This window comes from Canis aureus, chromosome 34, assembly GCF_053574225.1.
Source record: "Canis aureus isolate CA01 chromosome 34, VMU_Caureus_v.1.0, whole genome shotgun sequence".
Lineage (NCBI taxonomy): Eukaryota > Metazoa > Chordata > Mammalia > Carnivora > Canidae > Canis > Canis aureus.
Genome location: NC_135644.1, coordinates 9,897,687 through 9,917,376, shown reverse-complemented (window position 1 = coordinate 9,917,376; position 19,690 = coordinate 9,897,687). Strand labels below are relative to the sequence as shown.

Below are 19,690 nucleotides of genomic sequence, written 5' to 3'. Positions count from 1 at the left end.
CACTGGCTTTCCTGTATCAAATCATATTCTGTCTCTCTCCCCTCACCACCACCCCTCTCAAATATTTTGAGCTGGGGCACCTGGGTGATTCAGTGGTTTAAGTGTCTGCCTTCAGCTCAGGTCATGATCCCAGGGTCCTGAGATAGAGCCCCACATTGGGCCCTTTGCTCAATGGGAAGCCTGCTTCTCCCTCTTCCTCTGCCTATCTCTTCCCCTGCTTGTGCTCTCTCTCTCTCTCTCTCTCTCTGTCAAATAAACAAATAAAATCTTTTTTTTTTTTAACAAATAAAATCTTAAAAAAAACTATTTTTGGGCACCCGAGTGGCTCAGTATCAAGCATCTGCCGTCTGCTCAGATCATGATCTCGGGGTCCTGAGGTCAAGCCCCAATCAGACTCCTTGCTCAACAGGGAGCCTGCTTCTCCCTGTCCCTCTGCCACTCCCACTACTGGTGTTCCCTCCCTGTCTCTCCCTGTCAAATACATAAATAATCTTACAATGTACATTTTTTAAAAGATTTTATTCATTTACTCATGAGAGACACACACACACACAGAGAGAGAGAGAGAGAGAGAGAGGCAAGGACACAGGCAGAGGGAGAAGCAGGCTCCATGCAGGGAGCCCGACATGGGACCCGATCCCAGGACTCCAGGATCACATCCTGGGCCGAAGGCAGGTGCCAAACCGCTGAGCCACCCGGGGATCCCCTACAATGTACATATTTGAACAGACCCCGAAAGCCTGAAGGTAGCTATGCTGATAGGACACACAGACTTGGAGGCTGCCTGCCATTTCAGGAACATGTGCGTTAATATGCCCGGCTCATGAAAGAGGAAAGTGGAGTGGATGTGCCAAGAGAAAGGAAAAGGAAATACCAGTTGGCCTCAGTAAGACAGAAAAAGGAAGAAAATAGACTCCTGATAGCTTTAGCTACAGCCTTATTTCCCATGAAGCCTATGTTTGATTTTGTGAGCTCTTTGCTATCACGTGTCCCAACCCCATTTATTTGAATTCATTAGAGTAGATTTCTGTTCCTTCTTTACACAAAGAGAGGAAGCTAAAACAACTGGGGATATACCCCAGTGACTGCCTGCAGGGCTGGCTGGACCTGTGATAGGGAGTTCAGGAGAAAGCAGCACTTGAAAGGACTTCACAAACCATCTAAGGTCTTGGCTTACTGAGTTTTATACTGCTGGTTTACTGGGGACAGAGATATGAGTGCCCAGCCTGGAATTAACTGACCCGAAGTGCTTCCTGAAGGCGGCCTGGGAGACCCCAGGAGACTAGGGAAACCATGAGCGCCAGCCAGCTGGAGGTGTGCTTTGCCACCCCATCAGCTACACCATGTTACAATATTCTACTGTTCAGTAAATAGCAGTTCCCACTGAAGGAGAGTCAGTTTTCTACAATTTAGAGATTTAGCTCTAATTATCGACAGTTCTAACTTTAGCAGTTACACCAATATGTGACCAGTTTGTCTTCGTTACTTATTATAAGGTCTAGACTAAGGAACGTGTAATTCCAAAATTGAGAAATCACGGTCATTTTTTAACCAAAAAGAGAAAAAACTCAAAATCATTTCAAATTGGGGAATCAAGATATGTGACAATTCTCCCTCAGATACATGGAATTAAGTGTCCTGAACACATTAGCACATTTTGAGGTGCTTCATGACAAATGATTTATTAAGCTGCCTGGGTAGCTGCTTAGATGTTTTAAATCTTCTTTTCCCCCCTCCCCTCCCAAAACATTTTTATTGCTCTATTGTTTAATAACAATAAGTTTCTGCTTTTCAAATTGTCTTATACCTAATAGTGTAGTTAATGCTTAAGAGAAATTCATATTTAAAATAATATTAGTGAAGTGATATATAAATTTTATTTCCAAAACTCATTAAAACTGCTTTAAATCTAAGTCACTATGTATTAGAATATTATAATTATTCTTTTTATATGGTTCATATGATAGCATTTGATTTAAGGGACACTTCACCAAGACATAATTAACCTACTGAAAAAAGGTATAGTGGAAATGTAATTACAACATACAGATAATTAAAATAATAAAAATTGAAGAAATCTGAGGTATAAACTGCAAGTAATTAATCTGGCTTTACTAATACATCTAATAGTATTTGGAATAATATAACTACAACTTTAAAAGATCATGGTGGGATTTGGACTGAACAGAATTCACAGCTGATATTGTAAGCTTGAAGTAAACATGCAACATACGCTGGTTAGCATGTTCTGTGAATAAGCTATAGGATGTAAACAAATCCAGAGATGTATTATCATTAGAAGTTCAATATGGTTAGTCCTACCAAATGGAATCTGCTTATATCTTGAAAAAGGAAAGGGGGGAAAAAAGAAGACATTCAGTGTTGTGTTTACTTTGTCCCTACAACCTTTATGGTATATTTCCTATAATGTCCGATTTCGTACTTGGGGACCTGCTTTGTTCTTTTATGTTTACTCCCAAGGGCAATCTGAATTGCACTTTGCTTTCTACTTGCAGTTTTGTGACTGTCCTAATTGCCGCAAAGGACTAACCGAAACTGCAGATCTGTGATATAAACAGCAGAATAACATTGTTTGGATTTAATGTTGCTCAACTGTAAAAATAATTCATTAACTCAGTCTTCACCCCATTTGTGCATGTCATTTCTTGTGGATTTAAGGTCATTTCTGTTGCACGAACTGATGATGCAACTGAAAGCATATTTATTCATCTACTAACTTTGGCAAGGATTATAGGTTATCATCATCTACATCAACCATGGTTATCACCATGCTACATCAACATCGATGAAAATCAATAAATACCTATTTCCAGAGCCTAAGTAAACTCCTTTTCTAAAAAATTCCATTTTTCCAGCCATTTTCTCCATTTGTTCTGATACATAACATAATACATAAGAGCTAAGTTTCTTGAGTTTTTCTATGTATCACATTTTAATTAAATCAAGTCTTATAATGGGCAGCCCGGGTGGCTTAGTGGTTTAGCACTGCCTTCAGCCCAGGATGTAACCCTGGAGACCCAGGATCAAGTCCCACATTGGGCTCCCGGAGCCTGCTTCTCCCTCTGCCTGTGTCTCTGCCTCTCTGTGTGTGTGTCTCTCATGAATAAATAAATAAAATCCTTTTAAAAAAAATAAGTCTTACAAGAAACTGAGGCACCTGGCTGTCTCAGTGGTTGAGTGTTTGCCTTCAGCTCAGGGCATGATCCCAGAATCCCGGGATGGAGTCCTGCATCAGGCTCCCCTCAGGGGGCAGGGGGAGCCTGCTTCTCCCTCTGCCTGTCTCTGCCTCTCTCTCTGTCTCTCATAAATAAATAAATAAAATCTTTTTTTAAAAAAAGCCACACAAGACTTACTTATAAAAACCTTGTAAGGGGAATCCCTGGGTGGCACAGCGGTTTAGCGCCTGCCTTTGGCCCAGGGCGCGATCCTGGAGACCTGGGATCGAATCCCACATCAGGCTTCCGGTGCATGGGGCCTGCTTCTCCCTCTGCCTGTGTCTCTGCCTCTCTCTCTCCTCTGTGTGACTATCATAAAAAAAAAAAAAGAAAAGAAAAGAAAAAGAAAAGTGCTAAACAAAAAATTAAAAAAACAAAACCTTGTAAGGGGCGCCTGGGTGGCTCAGTGGTTGAGCATTTGCCTTTGGCTCAGGTCGTGATCCCAGGGCCCTGGGACCGATTCCTGCATCGGGCTCCCCATAGGGATCCTGCTTCTCCCTCTGCCTCTCTCTCTTTGTCTCTCATGAATAAATCAAATCTTAAAAAAAAAAAAAAAAGAAAAGAAAAAATCTGGTAAAAAACCGAAACAGGACCACTTGTAAGAACTCTGACATAATAGGAGAGACACTAACAAAGCTGTAGGAACAAAGTAGATAGAATCTCAAATGTTGTTTTTAGGTACAGGCAAATAATCTCAATTTTGTAGGACCAACCACATCAAACTTCACAATGATAACATATGGTCTTGTTTGCATCCTGTAATCGTGTAGTAGAGGAAAGCTTTCATATTTGGTACCTCCTTATATAGGAAAGTTACAGAGCTAGCAAGGGGTAGTGCTGGGTTCCAAACTATACAGTCTGGCTCCCAAATCTTTGCTGTAAATCACTATGTGGCCTCTGTGCCCAGGTGGCATAAATCAAATGCCAGATCAAAGCAGAGTCCCGTCTCAAACTGGAGGCCTCAGAGCTGTGTTCATCCTAGAGTACAGACCTTCACCTGCTGCTGCTCACGAGAGCCGGTTCTCTCAGCAGGCCAGAGGTTCAGGCCTCATCTTAGAGGTTCTGATTCAGGTCTTTCCTACAACCCTTAACCCTACCTCCAGGCTCTTCAGGCAGCATGATGAAGAGAGATCCACCAGGCTCCCTTCCCTCCTGGGACTCATTTTCTGAAGAAGTCTTTTCACATACAATTTGTAGTAAAGACAGGACAGGATTAGTCTTAGTCAAAATGATGATAGAAAAAAAAATGATGATAGAGAACATTTGTTCCTTTCTCAGTTAACAAAACACATTTCCTAGCCTCTTGAGGTATTCGGAACTAACTCATTTTTTTAAAGACTTTATTTATTCATGAGAGACACAGAGAGAGAGGCAGAGACATAGGCAGAGGGAAAAGCAGGCTCCCTGTGGGGAGCCTGATGCGGACTCGATCCCAGGACTCCAGAATCACAACCTGAGACAAAGGCGGACACTCAGCCACTGAGCCACCCAGGTATCCCAGAACTAACCTACTTTTGACACTCAATACCCTCACACAGGGTTGGTTTGAGCTGCCTGGAGCCTTCATCATGGCCTTCCACTCAGTACTGCCCTCCTTCTGGGAAGTTTCATTCTTCCAACTACCTCTCTTTCTGTTGCAGAAAGTGCAGGTTATTCCTCAGTATCTGTATGTCCTTTCTTCCATAATGACAGAGTTCTGCTCCCATTTCCTGGCTCCCTTGTAGTCGGTTATGGTCATGTGACAAAACTTTGCCCAGCAGGACAAGAACACATTGTATACGCAGTTTGCAGCAAGCGTCCTTAAAGGAAGGGGGCAGACTCTTCTCTCCCCCGTGCGGTCTGCCTACTGGGTGCACTGGAGATTACACCTCCAGTGTGAAGCATGCAGAGAGTAAGACTGAAGGAGCCTAAATCTTCAAGTCTTATTGAACACCATGCCAGATTTGCATAGACAACCTTGGGAACCAGAAAAAAGACTTCTGGAATATGCTAGAGAAACTTCTACTTTGTTTACACTTCTCTCAAGTATTTTTGTTATTTGCAGTCAACCTTAAGCTAATTATTCCCCTTTTTCTGCTATTGAGCAGCAAGACCTGTGGTTTTGTTAATGCAAACAGAAGAGTATCCTCTATAGACTACAGAACTTTATAAGCTGGTCCCTCCTGCTTCAGTCAGTGAATAATAAAAGGATTTGGGAAAAAAAAATCCTCTCTTAAGATAAAAACTCAGCATGCAAGGCTACTGACATGCACAATCCTGTCTTGCTTTCAGAAGCTGAATATCATGTAGTTCTTTCTTTTTGTGTCCTTTCCATCTCAAATCCTAATTTCCCAGTTCTGCAAGCTGGATCAACATCTCTGATAATGAGAGCAAAGACTGCATTCTGAGAAAAGCAAAAAAGATGGACACTATAATGGTTTCCCAGGTTTATCCTTTTGAATTACCTAAAGGAAAAGAGTTGTCTTATTCCTCTGCATTCCTCCCATCCACATGGCCACCAAAGTTCACCTTTTATTATTTTTTTAAGATTTTTTTTTTTTTTTTTTTTTTTTATCCATGCGAAACACAGAGACACAGGCAGAGGGAGAAGCAGGGTCCCTACAAGAAATCCATGTGGGACTCGATCCTGGACTCCAGGATCACACCCTGAGCCAAAAGCAGATGCTCAACCACTGAGCCTCCCAGGTGTCCCTAAAGTTCACCTTTTAAAAATGGTAGACAAGAGGTGCCTGGGGGCCTCAGTTGGTGAAGCCTCTGCCATTGGCTCAGGTCGTGATCCTGGGGTCTTGGGATCAAGCCCCAGGTTGGGTTCCCTGCTCACCAGGGAGACTGCTTCTCTTTCTGACTCTCTCCCTGCTCGTATTCTCTCTCAAATAAATAAATAAAATCTTAAAAAAAAAAAAAAAAGAAAAAACTGTAAAAATGACAGACAAGTTTGTAGAGATAGGAAATAGATTCAAGGTTACCAGGACTGGGGGTGGGGGGGATGGGGTGTTAATGACTTAGTGGGTACAGTTTCTGGTGGGAGTAATAGATATATTTTGGAAATAGTAGTGAGGTTTACATAACATTGTGAATGTAATTAATGTCACTGAATTGTACATTTAAAAATGGCTAACATGACATGTTTTGTTATATATATTTTAATCACAGTGAAAATAAATAAAATGCCAAGAAACATGCCTATTAAGGGAATAAAGGGAATGATGCCCACCCTTCAAGCCTTATAATAATCTGCCTCTTCCTACATCCACTTCCTTTTATGCTATTTTCTGATTTATTTAAAGATTTGTTATTTATTTTAGAGAGAGAGATGGAGAGGGAGCACAAGCAGGAGAGGCAGAGGGAGAAGGACACTGTCAAGCTGACTCCATCCTGGTGGTCTGGGGCCTTTAGCCTCTGGAGATTAAGGAATGTGTATGAAAGACGCTGCCATGGTAACCAGCATATTTTGTTTGCTTAGCTGAATAATTGTAAATAAAAGTACTTTCCTTAGTACATGATTTTCTCCACTTGCATTTAATGATTTGGAGGCAGAAGTAACTTCTTAGCAGCTCATACCAAGATTCCTTTGACAGAGAGGCTTTGAGCAGAGAGCTCTAGGGTGAAAGAGAACTGAGATGGTTTAGCTACTCCATCCAGATAACAAAGCAGAGAGGGGACGTCTGAATTACATGTAAGCTTGTCAAACCTACATCCTTGTTTAACTTACAAATTATTTGTCCTCTAAGATGGTATATAATTTTATATAGTATATAGGATTAGCAGGATCCCCTCCAAAAAATCTTTAACTAAATCAAGAAATCACAAAGCTCTTTTGTCAGGAAAATTGAAGTATAAAAATGTTGTTGGGCAGCCCTGGTGGCTCAGCGGTTTTAGAGCCGCCTTCAGCCCAGGGCGTGATCCTGGAGACCCGGAATCGAGTCCCACGTCGGGCTCTCTGCATGGAGCCTGCTTCTCCCTCTGCCTGTGTCTCTGCCTCTCTCTCTCTCTCTCTCTCTCTCTCTCTCTGTGTGTGTGTGTGTGTCATGAATAAATAAATAAAATCTTAAAAAAAAAAATGTTCTTGATGGGAAGCTCATGATACTAGATCCCAGAATATTAACTAAGACAATGACAGTAAAAGGACCAGATGAACCAGAAGAAAGGGAATCACAGGGAAAAGAAAATCAGCACATAAAGCAAAGGTTGTGTGTGTGTTTTTTAAGATTTTATTTATTTATTCATGAGAGACACAGAGAAAGACGCAGAGACATAGGCAGAAGGAGAAGCAAGACCCCTGCAGTGGGCTTGATCCTGGGCCCGGGCATTACGATCTGATCCAAAGGCAGACGCTCAACCGCTGAGCCACCCAGGTGCCCCAGAGCAAAAGTATTTAAAATCTATGTGAGGATCTCAGTAAATAGAATGAAAAGAGGTTGAGGGATTCTTGAAAAGACTGGCAGTCTTAAATGTCTCTTCCATTCCTCACAGAGGTTATTTAAATGTCCTGCATCAAATATGTCTTGAGCATTTCTATATTCACAACAACATGAAAGCATTTGTCCTTCCTTTTATGAGAAAGGAGATTGCATAACGCGGGGTAATGTAATCTCTACCTTCTACATGTTCACAGCCATATAGTGAGAAGATTGTAGGCAGGACCAGAGACAGGTAGCAGAATAGGAAGTAGCTATTATGGTGCGACTTATGAAAAGAGCCTCTGTCCTAAATCAAATTCCTCCAATGACTTGTCTCAGTGACTTCATTCCCACCCTTTAAAAAAATGCTTGCTTTAGGTTAAGGTATTATTGTCACAAGAAACTTTCTAAAGATACGGCTTTCCCTTGGGATAGCTCAGATAATGCAAGCTTTGGGGTCTGTAGTCCATGTGAGCTCAGAAGGCCATGGAGGAGCAAGGTTCAAGACAGTCAGACTTCCCTGTGTGGAGGGCCCCAAAGGTATGCTCTCTCAGCGACTCAGTCAGAAGGCTCTTGTCTCTACCCACATTAACGTGTTAAAAGGTACACAGGCATATTAAAAATTTTGAGTTTATTTGAGCAAAAATGGATTCAAAATGGGCAGCCTCTGATCTAGCAGACGGAACGGCACTTCAGGGAGCTGTACAAAATCAAAGACTTTCATAGGCAGAAGGGAGCAGATATGAGGAAGTTATACTAGGCAAAAAAACCGGTTGGTTATCGCAAGGTTACTTTCCTTTAGGGGATGGCCGGGGCAGCTGACCTACATAGTCCTGAGCAGGTGATTCCTGACTGACTGGTTTAGGAGTCCATTTCTGGGTGAGTGAAACTGCAATTAAGTCTTGGATTAGTGATGTAGGATTTAGCCTAAACGAATCCATTTGTGGCCTATTGTCTTATTTTTAACTATGTGCTTTCCTCATTTAAGATCCCATATTGCTACTGAGGAGTATTTCCCTTTACATTTTTAAAAAATTGATGTTATTTAAGTAACCTCCACACCCAATGTGGGGCTCGAACTCAGCACCACAACGAGACTAAGAATTGCACGTTCTACTGACTAAGCCAATCAGGAGCCCCCCGCCTTTTATTTTAATTAATTATATTTAGGTCATGTTCTCTTGACTCTTCCTACACAGATACGTAGGCAGTTCTTAATTTATAAACAAGGGGAACATTGCCATAGTAATTTCTGTCTCCCGCTGCCAATACATTCTGAAAAACAATGGAGCTTTTGGTGAATCTTGGGCTGTGAATGTAAAGGAAGGGAAGATTTTCCAGGTCAAGAAGAGCCTAGGCTGGCTGACTCTAAAGACAATCTGCTGGCATATATATATATATATATATACATATATATATATATATATATATATATATTCGGCCATTTCCTCCCTTTCCTCATCCTACAATCTTTCCACATATTGCCTAAAAATTCCACCACCTACGGTTTGTTTTGATTAATAAAATTCAAATGCACCTGAGAGAGAATTCAAGCAAACTCTTTTAAGACTAGTGGCGGTATGGGATGCCTGGCTTGTTCAGTTGATAGAGCACATTGACTCTTGATCTTGGGGTTGTGAGTTTGAGCCCTATGTTGGGTGTAGAGATTACTTAAATATAAAAAATCTTTAAAAAAAAAAAGATTATTTATTTATTTATGAGAGACAACACAGAGAGAGGCAGAGACATAAACAGAGGGAGAGGTAGGCTCCCCATAGGGAGCCTAATGCAGCACTCCATCTCAGGACCCCAGGACCACAACCTGAGCCAAAGGCAGATGCTCAACCACTGAGCCATCCGTGCTCAAGAATCTTTTTTTAAAGAATTTATTTATTTGACAGAGAAAGAGAGAGAGCATGCACAAGCACAGGGAGCATCAGGTTCCCCACTGAGCAGGGAGCCCAGTGTGGGGTTGAGTCTCAGGATCCTGGGACATGACCAGAGCCAAAGGCAGAAGCTCAACCAACTGAGCCACCTAGGTGTCCTCAAAATAAAAAAATCTTAAAGAAATAGAACTTGTGGGGGCATGACACAAAGGACAAAGAAACCAAATTTGGGGCAGTTTATATATCAAAAGGACAAATGACTACAATTGATTATAAAACATTTAATAAATAAAAAACCCACAGCAATGTGATTATAGAAAAGAATGTCCTTATTTTTAGGTTATGCAGGCTAAAGTATTAGGGAAAACGTGTCATGATGTTTGCAATGTATTTCCAAACAGAAACAAAAAATAAATGGCAAATGGTCATCAATTTTTGGATAGTTGATAGATACAATGGTGATTTTTGTATGGTTCTTTCAATTTATCTGTATTTAAATTTTTTTCTACAATAAAAATAGAAAAAAGTAGCCCTGAGAGAATTAAAGGTCAGTTCAGATGTTAATCTCATTTTTTCCAACAGATTACTTTCTTCCTAACAATAGTGGAGACCAGCTATACTGACAGCAACCCCCACCAAAATTTTTCTTTAGTCTTAAACTTCATACTATTTTTATTCAGTGTGTGCACTGATATTTCTCATCCACAAAGAAGCCAGGTTGGTACATGATGTTAAAATTAATAAAAGTAAGTCAAAATTAAGGTGATGGGAGTAGTTGTGGTGCTAGTGGTGAAAAACTGTAGTTGAGAAATTTTTTTTTTAAGATTTTATTTATTTAATCATGAAAGACACAGAGAGAGAGAGAGAGAGAGAGAGAGAGAGGCAGAGGCACAGGCAGAGGGAGAAGCAGGCTCCATGCAGGGAGCCCGACGTGGGACTCAATCCCGGGGCTCCAGGATCAGGCCCTGGGCTGAAGGCGGCACTAAACCACCAAGCCACCAGGGCTGCCCCTGTAGTTGAGAAATTAAGATAAAATTGAGAGCTGGCTAAGGAGAGCTACCAAGATACTACAGTAAGAAATGCCACATCTAGGTTATATAGAACACTCCCAGTTGTATGGAAGTAATCCTGAGCTGGGGAAACTGTCCCACCAAATTTGTCAATCCCTTTCAGAGGACTTTCATTTCCTCCCTCTTACTTCATTTCCCTAGCTTCTTCCTAATGATGTGGGAAACAAAGGCAGAAGGAAATGTAGATAAAATTAAATGTCCTTATAACCTCCAGCCCATTGACAAATACTTGAGGCAGGCCTTGAGGCAGGCCCATGGACAAATACATTCCTCCAGGAAGCTCCCAACTGTCTTAAAGTTAGTGCCTTGCTAGAGAGAAAAACAACCTTGGTTTGACAATAGCAAGGCCTCAGGTTTCCGGAGTCTTCTTTTAGCGTATGGAAATCCTTTTGGAACTTTGCTTAGCCTTACTTGCCTCCCCAACCCCAGAGTATAATAATCAGTTGCTCCTCATAATCCTGGCATAGCAGGCAGCAGCAGGCAGTGGCAGCAGCAGGCAGTGGCAGCAGCAGCAGCAGCAATAGCTGCTTTTTCTGCCCATGGGGTCCTGTCCCTGCGCTTTAATAAAACCACCATTTTGCATTGAAGACTTCTCAAGAATTTTTTTTTTTTTTTTGGCTTCAGATCTCACCAAACCTCACCTCTATTAAAAAACTACATCATTGACACTTGGTTCTTATTTCATACTCAATTCATCTCAGATTCATTCAAAAGCCTATCCTTAGCTCTGAGGATTGGAGTTGACAGTTCACCCTTAACTCCACCAATTCTGAGTCCCTACCATTCATGTTGGGTGGGATGTAAATTGCATTGATCAGAGATTAATAGTAACAGTCTATTGGGTTGTTGTCTCCTTTGAGGACCTGAGGCTTTCCAAAATCCCTCCCATCTAGTGGAACCCCAAGTAGACACTGTGTCGTAAGTACACTCATGCATCTTACCTCATTTAACCCTTCAAAGAATCTATCACTATTTCCACAGCTACTAAGTATTAGAAGCTGGCTCTGCTGACTCAAAAGTTTACCTCCCATCTTCTTTCAACTAACATTAAATCCCACAGTCTTATTTTTGCCAAATATTTTATCTTTGGCCAAGATGTTTTCTCCCTTCCCTATATTAATTTAAGATGTGGCATCTAGCACAGTTTCCTTCTCTACTCCAGCCCTACTGTCATCAGGGGTAAATCCAGCGTCCATGTCTAACTATCCTAACACTCGGGTTTCACACATCCCTGACTCTAACATTGGCTCCCATTTGGACAATCAAAAAGACCTGAAAACAACAAACAGCTAGGGCAGAGCTGAACGATCAGATTCATCTCCTGTACAAGGTTATTCCCTTAAGCCTGGGAGAGATGATGAGACTTAATGGAAGATGAAGAGAGAAATACGTTCCAAAACAAACAAACAAGATAAAACCCCAGAAACAGACCTTAATGAACAAAGATAAGTGCTTTACCTGATAGAGTTCAGAGCAATCCTATAAAAATTGAAGCCTCAAAACTATCCAACAGTTTCTTCTGTCACAGTAAAATCCCAAATTCCTGCAATGTCCTGTAAGCCCTGCATGATCACATCTCCTATTACCTCTGATCTTAATCCAATTCTCTTCCCCCTCACTCACTCTGCTTCTACCAAAGGAGCTTCCTGACTCAAATACTGCAGAAAAGACCTAGCTTTGGGGATGCCTGGGTGGCTTAGCAGTTAAGCTCCTGCCTTTGGCCCAGGGTGTGATCCTGGAGTCCCGGGATCTAGTCCCACATCAGGCTCCCCGTGTGGAGCCTGCTTCTCTCTCTGCCTATGTCTCTGCCTCTCTCTGTGGGTCTCTCATGAATAAATAAACAAAATTAAAAAAAAAAAAAAAAGACTCGGCTTCGGGCTGTTAAAAAGCCACAGGCCCAAGGTGGAGTCACTTGGCCCAGGACAGCAAATCAAGACTTAATTGCAGTTTCAGTTTCTCCAGGAGTAGAATCTTAAACCAAAATCTGGCATTTTCTGGTAGGCACCACTGTGGTAATCTGTCACTTGGGCCCCTCCACCCCACCTAAAGGAAGATGAGGTAATCTACCTAATAAAACAGTTTTCCCCTGAATCCCCCTTGGGGGAAGGACCTAGCCTGAAAAAATCCTTTCTTCTCCTTTGCTAATAACTTCTTGCCTCACCCTTCTTTCTATAAAAGCCTTCCATTTCATGCAACGCCTCAGGGGAGGCCCCTCTACTTGTTGGGTTGGATGTTTGCTCCCTAATTCAGGAATTGCTTAATAAAGCCAATTTGACCTTTAAAATTTACTCAGTTGAATTCTGGCTTTTTTTTTTTTTTTTTAAGATTTTTATTTATTTATTCATGAGACACAGAGAGAGAGAGAGGCAGAGACACAGGCAGAAGGAGAAGCAGACCCCCTATAGGGAGCCCAATGCGGAACTCGATCCCAGGACCCTGGGATCATGCCCTGGGCCCCCCAAAACCCCTCCTTCACAAGAATGTTAACCTTATCTGTTAGAGGCGAACAACAGGAAGAGCTCCTGCTGGCCTAGACTAGTTTGAGCTCAACCACTGACTCAGACCTGTACAGATGGACCTCTGCAGGTGGGCCGGGAGTGTAGGACAGTTTCTTCTTTCTTCTTCTTCTTTTCTTCTTTCTTCTTCTTTTCTTCTTCTTCTTTTCTTCTCCTCCTCCTCCTCCTCCTCCTCCTCCTCCTCCTCCTCCTTCTCCTTCTTCTCCTTCTTCTTCTTCTTCTGTCTGGGGCAGCCCGGGTTTAGCGCTGCCTTCAGCCCAGGGCCTGATCCTGGAGGCCCCGGGATTGAATCCCACATCAGGGTCCCTGCATGGAGCCTGCTTCTCCCTCTGTCTGTGTCTCTGCCTGTCTCTCTCCTCTCTGTGTATTCTCATGAATAAATAAGTAAAACCTTAAAAAAAAAAAAAAGTTTGATCACACATGGTCCAAGAACACTCAAATAATAAGCCACATAGAAAGATATGTTAAAGATTGGTCTTCAAACATTATAGCCAATGATGACATGCCTGACTATGATCTCGCCCACATCAAACCTCATCCACACCTCGGTGGCCACCAAACCATTCAGCAGAGCTTCCTTAACTGTGAGCTGTTTGAAGCTACAAGTTGGAGCACTCTTGACTATTTTTTTTCAAGCTCTGAGTAGCTGTAGGGATCTCAGCAGGGGTTGGAGGAAGCAGCTCAACCCTGGCATAGTGCCAAAATGTGGCCAATCGAGGCTTCGAGTAAGTCACAGCAGCGTTGCCAGAGAGCCTTCTCGGCGAGGTTACAGATGATCTGGGCCATGGTTCCAGGATCAGGACAGTTACTTCTACCTCATTATGCTAAACTCTCCACCCAAGGAGGAGTATAAACCTTGATAACATAATATACAATGCATGTACAGGCATGTTTCCCAAATATGCATGCATGACCTTATGCTCACCTCTACATACGAAGGCAAAATTCCCCTTTCTGACTATTTACCTTAACCCTAAATAAAAAGAGCCCATTCACTCTTGCTTGGGAAGTCAGGGCTTTGGAAGTTATTGCCTGTGATCTCCATATTAGCTGCAAAATAAAGTTTCCTTTGTGTGACAACTCCATTTGGTGTGGTCCTTTTATGTGTAACTCACCAAGGAGCAAACTCTAGTTCAGTTACAAAGAGATACAACATTCCAACTGGTCAGGCCTAAGCCAAATGCTGCCCCTGTGGTCAGGGGTGGGATCAGCGAGCTCCTCTTGAATCAAAAGTCTAGGAATGAGAAGAGGGGTGGTTCCATAGGAAAATCAGAGTGTGTTTACTAGAAGGAAACTGGATGCTAGACAGGTGAAATCACAGATATATCCATTCCACAAGATGCGATGAGGGAAGCACAGGGAAATCATTTGTAAAAGACGTATTACAAAGATTTTTAGCCTTTTCAAACTTCCAACTTGGGACCTGAGAGAGAGCACACTTAGTGTGAATTCATCCGTACTTCTAGTAACTGACCACTACTTTAACCTCCCAGGAAGCAGGTACAGATTCCCTGAGGATCCTCAGCATTACAGATCTCATGGAAGCAGAGGGAGGGGTGAGGGAGACATGGGGACATGGAAGAAAGTGTCCAGAAGGAAGCAGAGAGGAGTGAGGGAGACAATCAATGTCCTTTATAAAGACAAGGTAGGAGAAAACCAAAAAGGAGGGATAGGCAGTATTGTCAATCCCCAGGTTAGGGTGGTGTGCTATGGAATCATTATTTGTGTTGCCCCCAAATTCATATTTTGGAACTTTAATCCCCAGTGTGTTTGACCTTGGAGGTAAGGCCTTTAGGAGACAAGTAAGTCATTAAGGTAGAGTCCTCATGATGGGATTAGCATCCTTATAAAAAAGAAACACTAGAGCTAGTTCTCTTCCTCTCTCTTTCCCAGGTAAGGACACAGCAAGAAGGCAGCCATCTGCAGTCAGGAAGAGAGGGCTCTCACAAGAACCCAACCATACTGGCACCCTTGATAGACTTCCCAGTCTAAAACTATATGTTTTTAAATTCACCCAAACCGTGGTATTTTGTTAAAGCAGCCTGAACTAAGTCAAAAGGATTAACGCTGAGAATAGAGACATTAATTTGATGTTGAGATAATTTATGACTTTGAAGAAAGAATTTCCATAGCCTGGGGCACAAACTAGATTATGAACACTTAAGAAATGAGTGGCTGATGAGGAAGTGTAGGTACACCACAAAATGAAAAGTGAATAAATTGTTTACAGACTGAGAGCCTACTCTAGACAGAGCACTACACTAGGCACCAGCTTCATGGGTGTACGACAGGACATTCTACACGGGGCACTGGGCTCTGATGGGTCCTGGTTTGACTTGATGCTCTGATGTCACTGTCTTGGAATTATTACTAAATTTTTAATGAGGAGCCCTGCAGTTTCATTTTGCACTACACCCACACGTTATGCAGTAGGTACTCCTGAAGGGGACCCAAAATATTTCATTGGTTGTTCATTCACTTATTTATTTTTTAAAGATTTTCCCCCCCAATTTATTCATTTGACAGAGAGAGCACAAGCAGGGGGAGCAGCAGAGGGAGAGGGAGAAGCGGGCTCCCCACTGAGCAGGGAGCCTGATGTGGGGCTCAATCCCAAGATCCCAGGATCATGACCTGAGCCAAAGGCAGACACTTAACTGACTGAGCCACCCAGGTGCCCCAAAGTCATATTTTTGAACATGCACCATATACCTTGCACTGTGCTAAGCACCTTCTATTCCTGATATCATTTAATTCACTTAACAATCTTAGGAGTTGGGACGCCTGGGTGGCTCAGCGGTTGAGTATCTGCCTTTGGCTCAGGGTGTGATCCTGGAGTCCTGGGATCGAGTCTCGCATCGGGTTTCCTGCTTCTCCCTCTGCCTGTGTCTCTGCCTCTCTGTGTGCCTCTCATGAATAAATAAAGTCTTTTAAAAAAATCTTAGGAGCAGGTCTTATTAGTATTATTTTCTAAGTGAGTAAACTAGGGCTTAGGAAATTGAATAAGTTTATCAGGGTCATATAGGCCCTACAAGTGAGATGAAGTGGAATGTTACATCATAGCTGTTTGTGCATTTTAATATGCTTGAAAGTAACAATTTTTTCTTAGAAGATTTTGTCACGCATCTATCACGTTCACTACCTCTTTCATCATGTCTCCAGAGACCACAAGAGTGGCTGACTCATAGTAAGCAATTCCTTTGTTGTTGACTAAGCATTTGCCTTCAGCTCAGGTCCTGATCTCAGGGTCCTGGGGTCAAGCCCCTGCATTTATTTGACAGCATGTGCTCCCTGTTCAGCAGGGAGTCTGCGGCTCCACCTCCCCCTCCCCTGCTTTGTGTAAGTGTGTATACACACTCTCTCCCTCAAATAAAATCTTAAAAAAAAAAAAAAGTGACTATAATGAATTTCCAGTACTTAGCAGTGCCTGGCACATAGTAAGAATTCAATAAATGACTGGTTTATTAAGTGAGGGAAAAGTGAAATTTTCAGATCAATCTGGATGGTTTGATATATCTTTGTATAATGAAACAATTATGGTTATATATCCACATTCACATATTTTTAAAGTATTTGTTAGCTCTAGAAGAAAATATAAATGGAATTTTGTGTTTTACTTTATATACTCCTTATTTAAAAGTGAAGATTGTAGGAAAATAAAGCTATTATCATATTCTGAACCTAGTAGTAGATAACAAGGCTTATATTATAATTCTTCCTTCCTAAGAATGACCTTCCTCCTGTCCAAAATATTTTCCATTTCTATTCTCTTTTAGTTCTGACTCTGCCACAATTTGCTATTAATCTTAGAAAAAAAAATGAATTACTTGATCTGCAGAACAGGTTCCTCATTCACAAAATGAGGCACACAATCTAGGTAGTGCTTCACAACTACTGAACTTTGGGATGCTGGTGTCCTGAATATGGATTAAGGAACTGACCTCTCCTTTGATGGGGCAGTTGAGAGGAGTCAGAGAGGGTCAGAGCCCCTTGGGCCAGTAACTCTGACCATGAGCTGCCTGTTTAGGTCTCCTTCGGGCAGCCTGTGCAGTCTGGGATGTATGCCAGAGCAGCAGGAAGCACTGTGGACAACAACCAGCACTTACAGTCCTGCTGAGTGTGCATGGCCAAGGAGATGCCTGTCACATGGGCAACCACATGCAAAGTACTTTACTGCCCATCACGGACCAGAGAGATGTTGGAGCCAACACTCAAGTTTGTGATCCAGATATCCAAGGGGCACAGCACACAGTCTCAGGGATCATCTGTTAGAGGGTGAAAGGGGACACTGGGCAGAGTAGGGTTTCTGGTGGGCTCAACTCCAGGCAATGCCCTCAATATTTTCTTCAACATATGTGGGCTATTCCAATCCCTTTGTAGCAATGCACTCTTTTTGTGGTGCCCAGGCTGGCTGTTGAGAATGCATGCATGTTCTGAAAGTTAGAGTTTTATTTTATTTTATTTTTTTAAAGATTTTATTTATTTACTCATGAGAGACACAGAGAGAGAGAGGCAGAGACACAGGCAGAGGGAGAAGCTGGCTCCACACAGGGAGCCCGACATGGGACTCGATCCCGGGTCTCCAGGATCACGCCCTGGGCCGAAGGCAGGTACTAAACAGCTGAGACACTGGGGCTGCCCTGAAAGTTAGAGTTTTAATGTGGAAATCCAGAAATAAAAATATACTATTAGGTTCAAAATCCGTTTGCATTATCTTATGAAATTGCAATATTACATCTGTCAGTAAAAGAGAAGGAAGGGTTGTTATTCTTTAAACATAATTATAATTGTAAATTCTGAATGGTTGTATAAAATGGTTTTAAATATTTTATCACCCACTTATGTGATCAGAGTCCTTCACTGATAATTATTATTCAGAATATGAGAAGTTTATCATTAAGAAGTCTAGATCAGAAACTGCATAAAGTCACTTCAACCATAAAACCTAGTATCAAAATATATTCACAGGAACAAGTTCTGGTTGATCATTAAAAAAATGTGGAAACATTTATTTGACAGATTTATTCAAGTGCAATTTTTAATATCTTTTCTAATACATTATAACTTATTTTATAATTATATAATTTAAAGATAATGCTATGATTTCTTTTTAGCACCATCTGGATGATTCCAAATCTCATTTATGTAGCCTAGTGTGCTATGCAAAAATGATCATTTTCTGTATGTGTTGTGATATGAAAGAAGTTGAGATACAACTTATTTATCCCTGATACAATTTACTTATAAAGTGTGTCTGCCCCCTCATCTCACCCTAGGACCCTTGTCTCCTGCTTCCCACCCCATATAGTTTATCTCTTGCTACAAAGAGAACCAGGGCTACAGGGTCAAGGTTCAAGTCTGTATCCAACAGGGTGAAGAACTCCAGCATGGATATTTGCATGAGATGCCATGGGACTGCGGGGCTGTCGGGTAAGCTTAGACAAAAGCATAAAAAACAGCTAACGTCTAAAAATCAGAGTCTGGATGAACAACAAACCTGGACAAATCCAGAGAGGAAACTACCTTTACTGAAGGATAAAAGATGAGAATAAATGGACGGACATATCATGTTCCTGGATGAAGTACTTCTTATCACATCCCTCATCATTTCTCATATGAACATAAGAGTTTAAAACAATTTAAAAAAGAAAGAATAAAAAAAAATAATAATAAAAAAAATAAAAATAAATAAAAAAAAAAAAAAAGAAAGAATAAGGCAGGCCGGGTGGCTCAGCGGTTTAGTGTGGCCTTCAGCCCAGGGTGTGATCCTGGAGACCCGGGATGGAGTCCTGCGTCGGGCTCCCTGCATGGACCCTGTTTCTCCCTCTGCCTGTGTCTCTGCCTCTCTCTCTCTGTGTCTCTCATGAATAAATAAATAAAATCTTAAAAAAGGGATCCCTGGGTGGCGCAGTGGTTTAGCGCCTGCCTTTGGCCCAGGGTGTGATCCTGGAGACCCGGGATCGAATCCCACATCGGGCTCCTGGTGCATGGAGCCTGCTTCTCCTTCTGCCTATGTCTCTCTCTTTTTTTTTTTTTTTTTGAATGTGTAAAGCAAACTCTTTTATTTCCGTGCTCACTCTTTGTGTCTCTAAAGCCTGCTTGGAATCCAAAAGTATTTATCAAACCATAGATAATTACTGCAACATTGTAAGAACATATCGTGTTGGCTTATTTTGTGATCCTTCCCTGATCTGCCTATGTCTCTGCCTCTCTCTCTCTCTCTCTTTCTGTGACTATCATAAATAAATAAAAATTAAAAAAAATAAAATAAAATCTTAAAAAAAAAGAATAGCAAATTATGATCGTTATTGCTGATTAGAGAAACGTGTCCTATGGTGAAGTCAAGTGATCAGTCTTCTAGACCATCCTTGCAATGCCTCAAAGGTACCTTGCTGTGGATACCATCTTCCTAAGGTCTTTAGCTTTGTGTTTTTCTAAGTACTCAGAATTGATGAAGTTACTCATGACTATTTTTCACAGTAATCAAACTCATAGAGCCTTGATATATGAACGAAACACTGAGGGTAAACATCTTCTGAACGTCTCCACTACTGCTGTTGGCTATCAGGAGTACCTGACAAGAAT

At 41.7% G+C, this 19,690-nt stretch overlaps 1 protein-coding gene and 1 pseudogene across 1 annotated transcript in view; both read right to left on the bottom strand.

The window, feature by feature from the left end:
- Positions 1–19,690, bottom strand: part of LOC144304588 (uncharacterized) — a 50,720-nt gene that overhangs the window by 22,887 nt on the left and 8,143 nt on the right. The window lies entirely within an intron of this gene.
- LOC144304531 (ATP synthase F(0) complex subunit g, mitochondrial pseudogene) lies at positions 10,539–14,033 on the bottom strand (annotated as a pseudogene).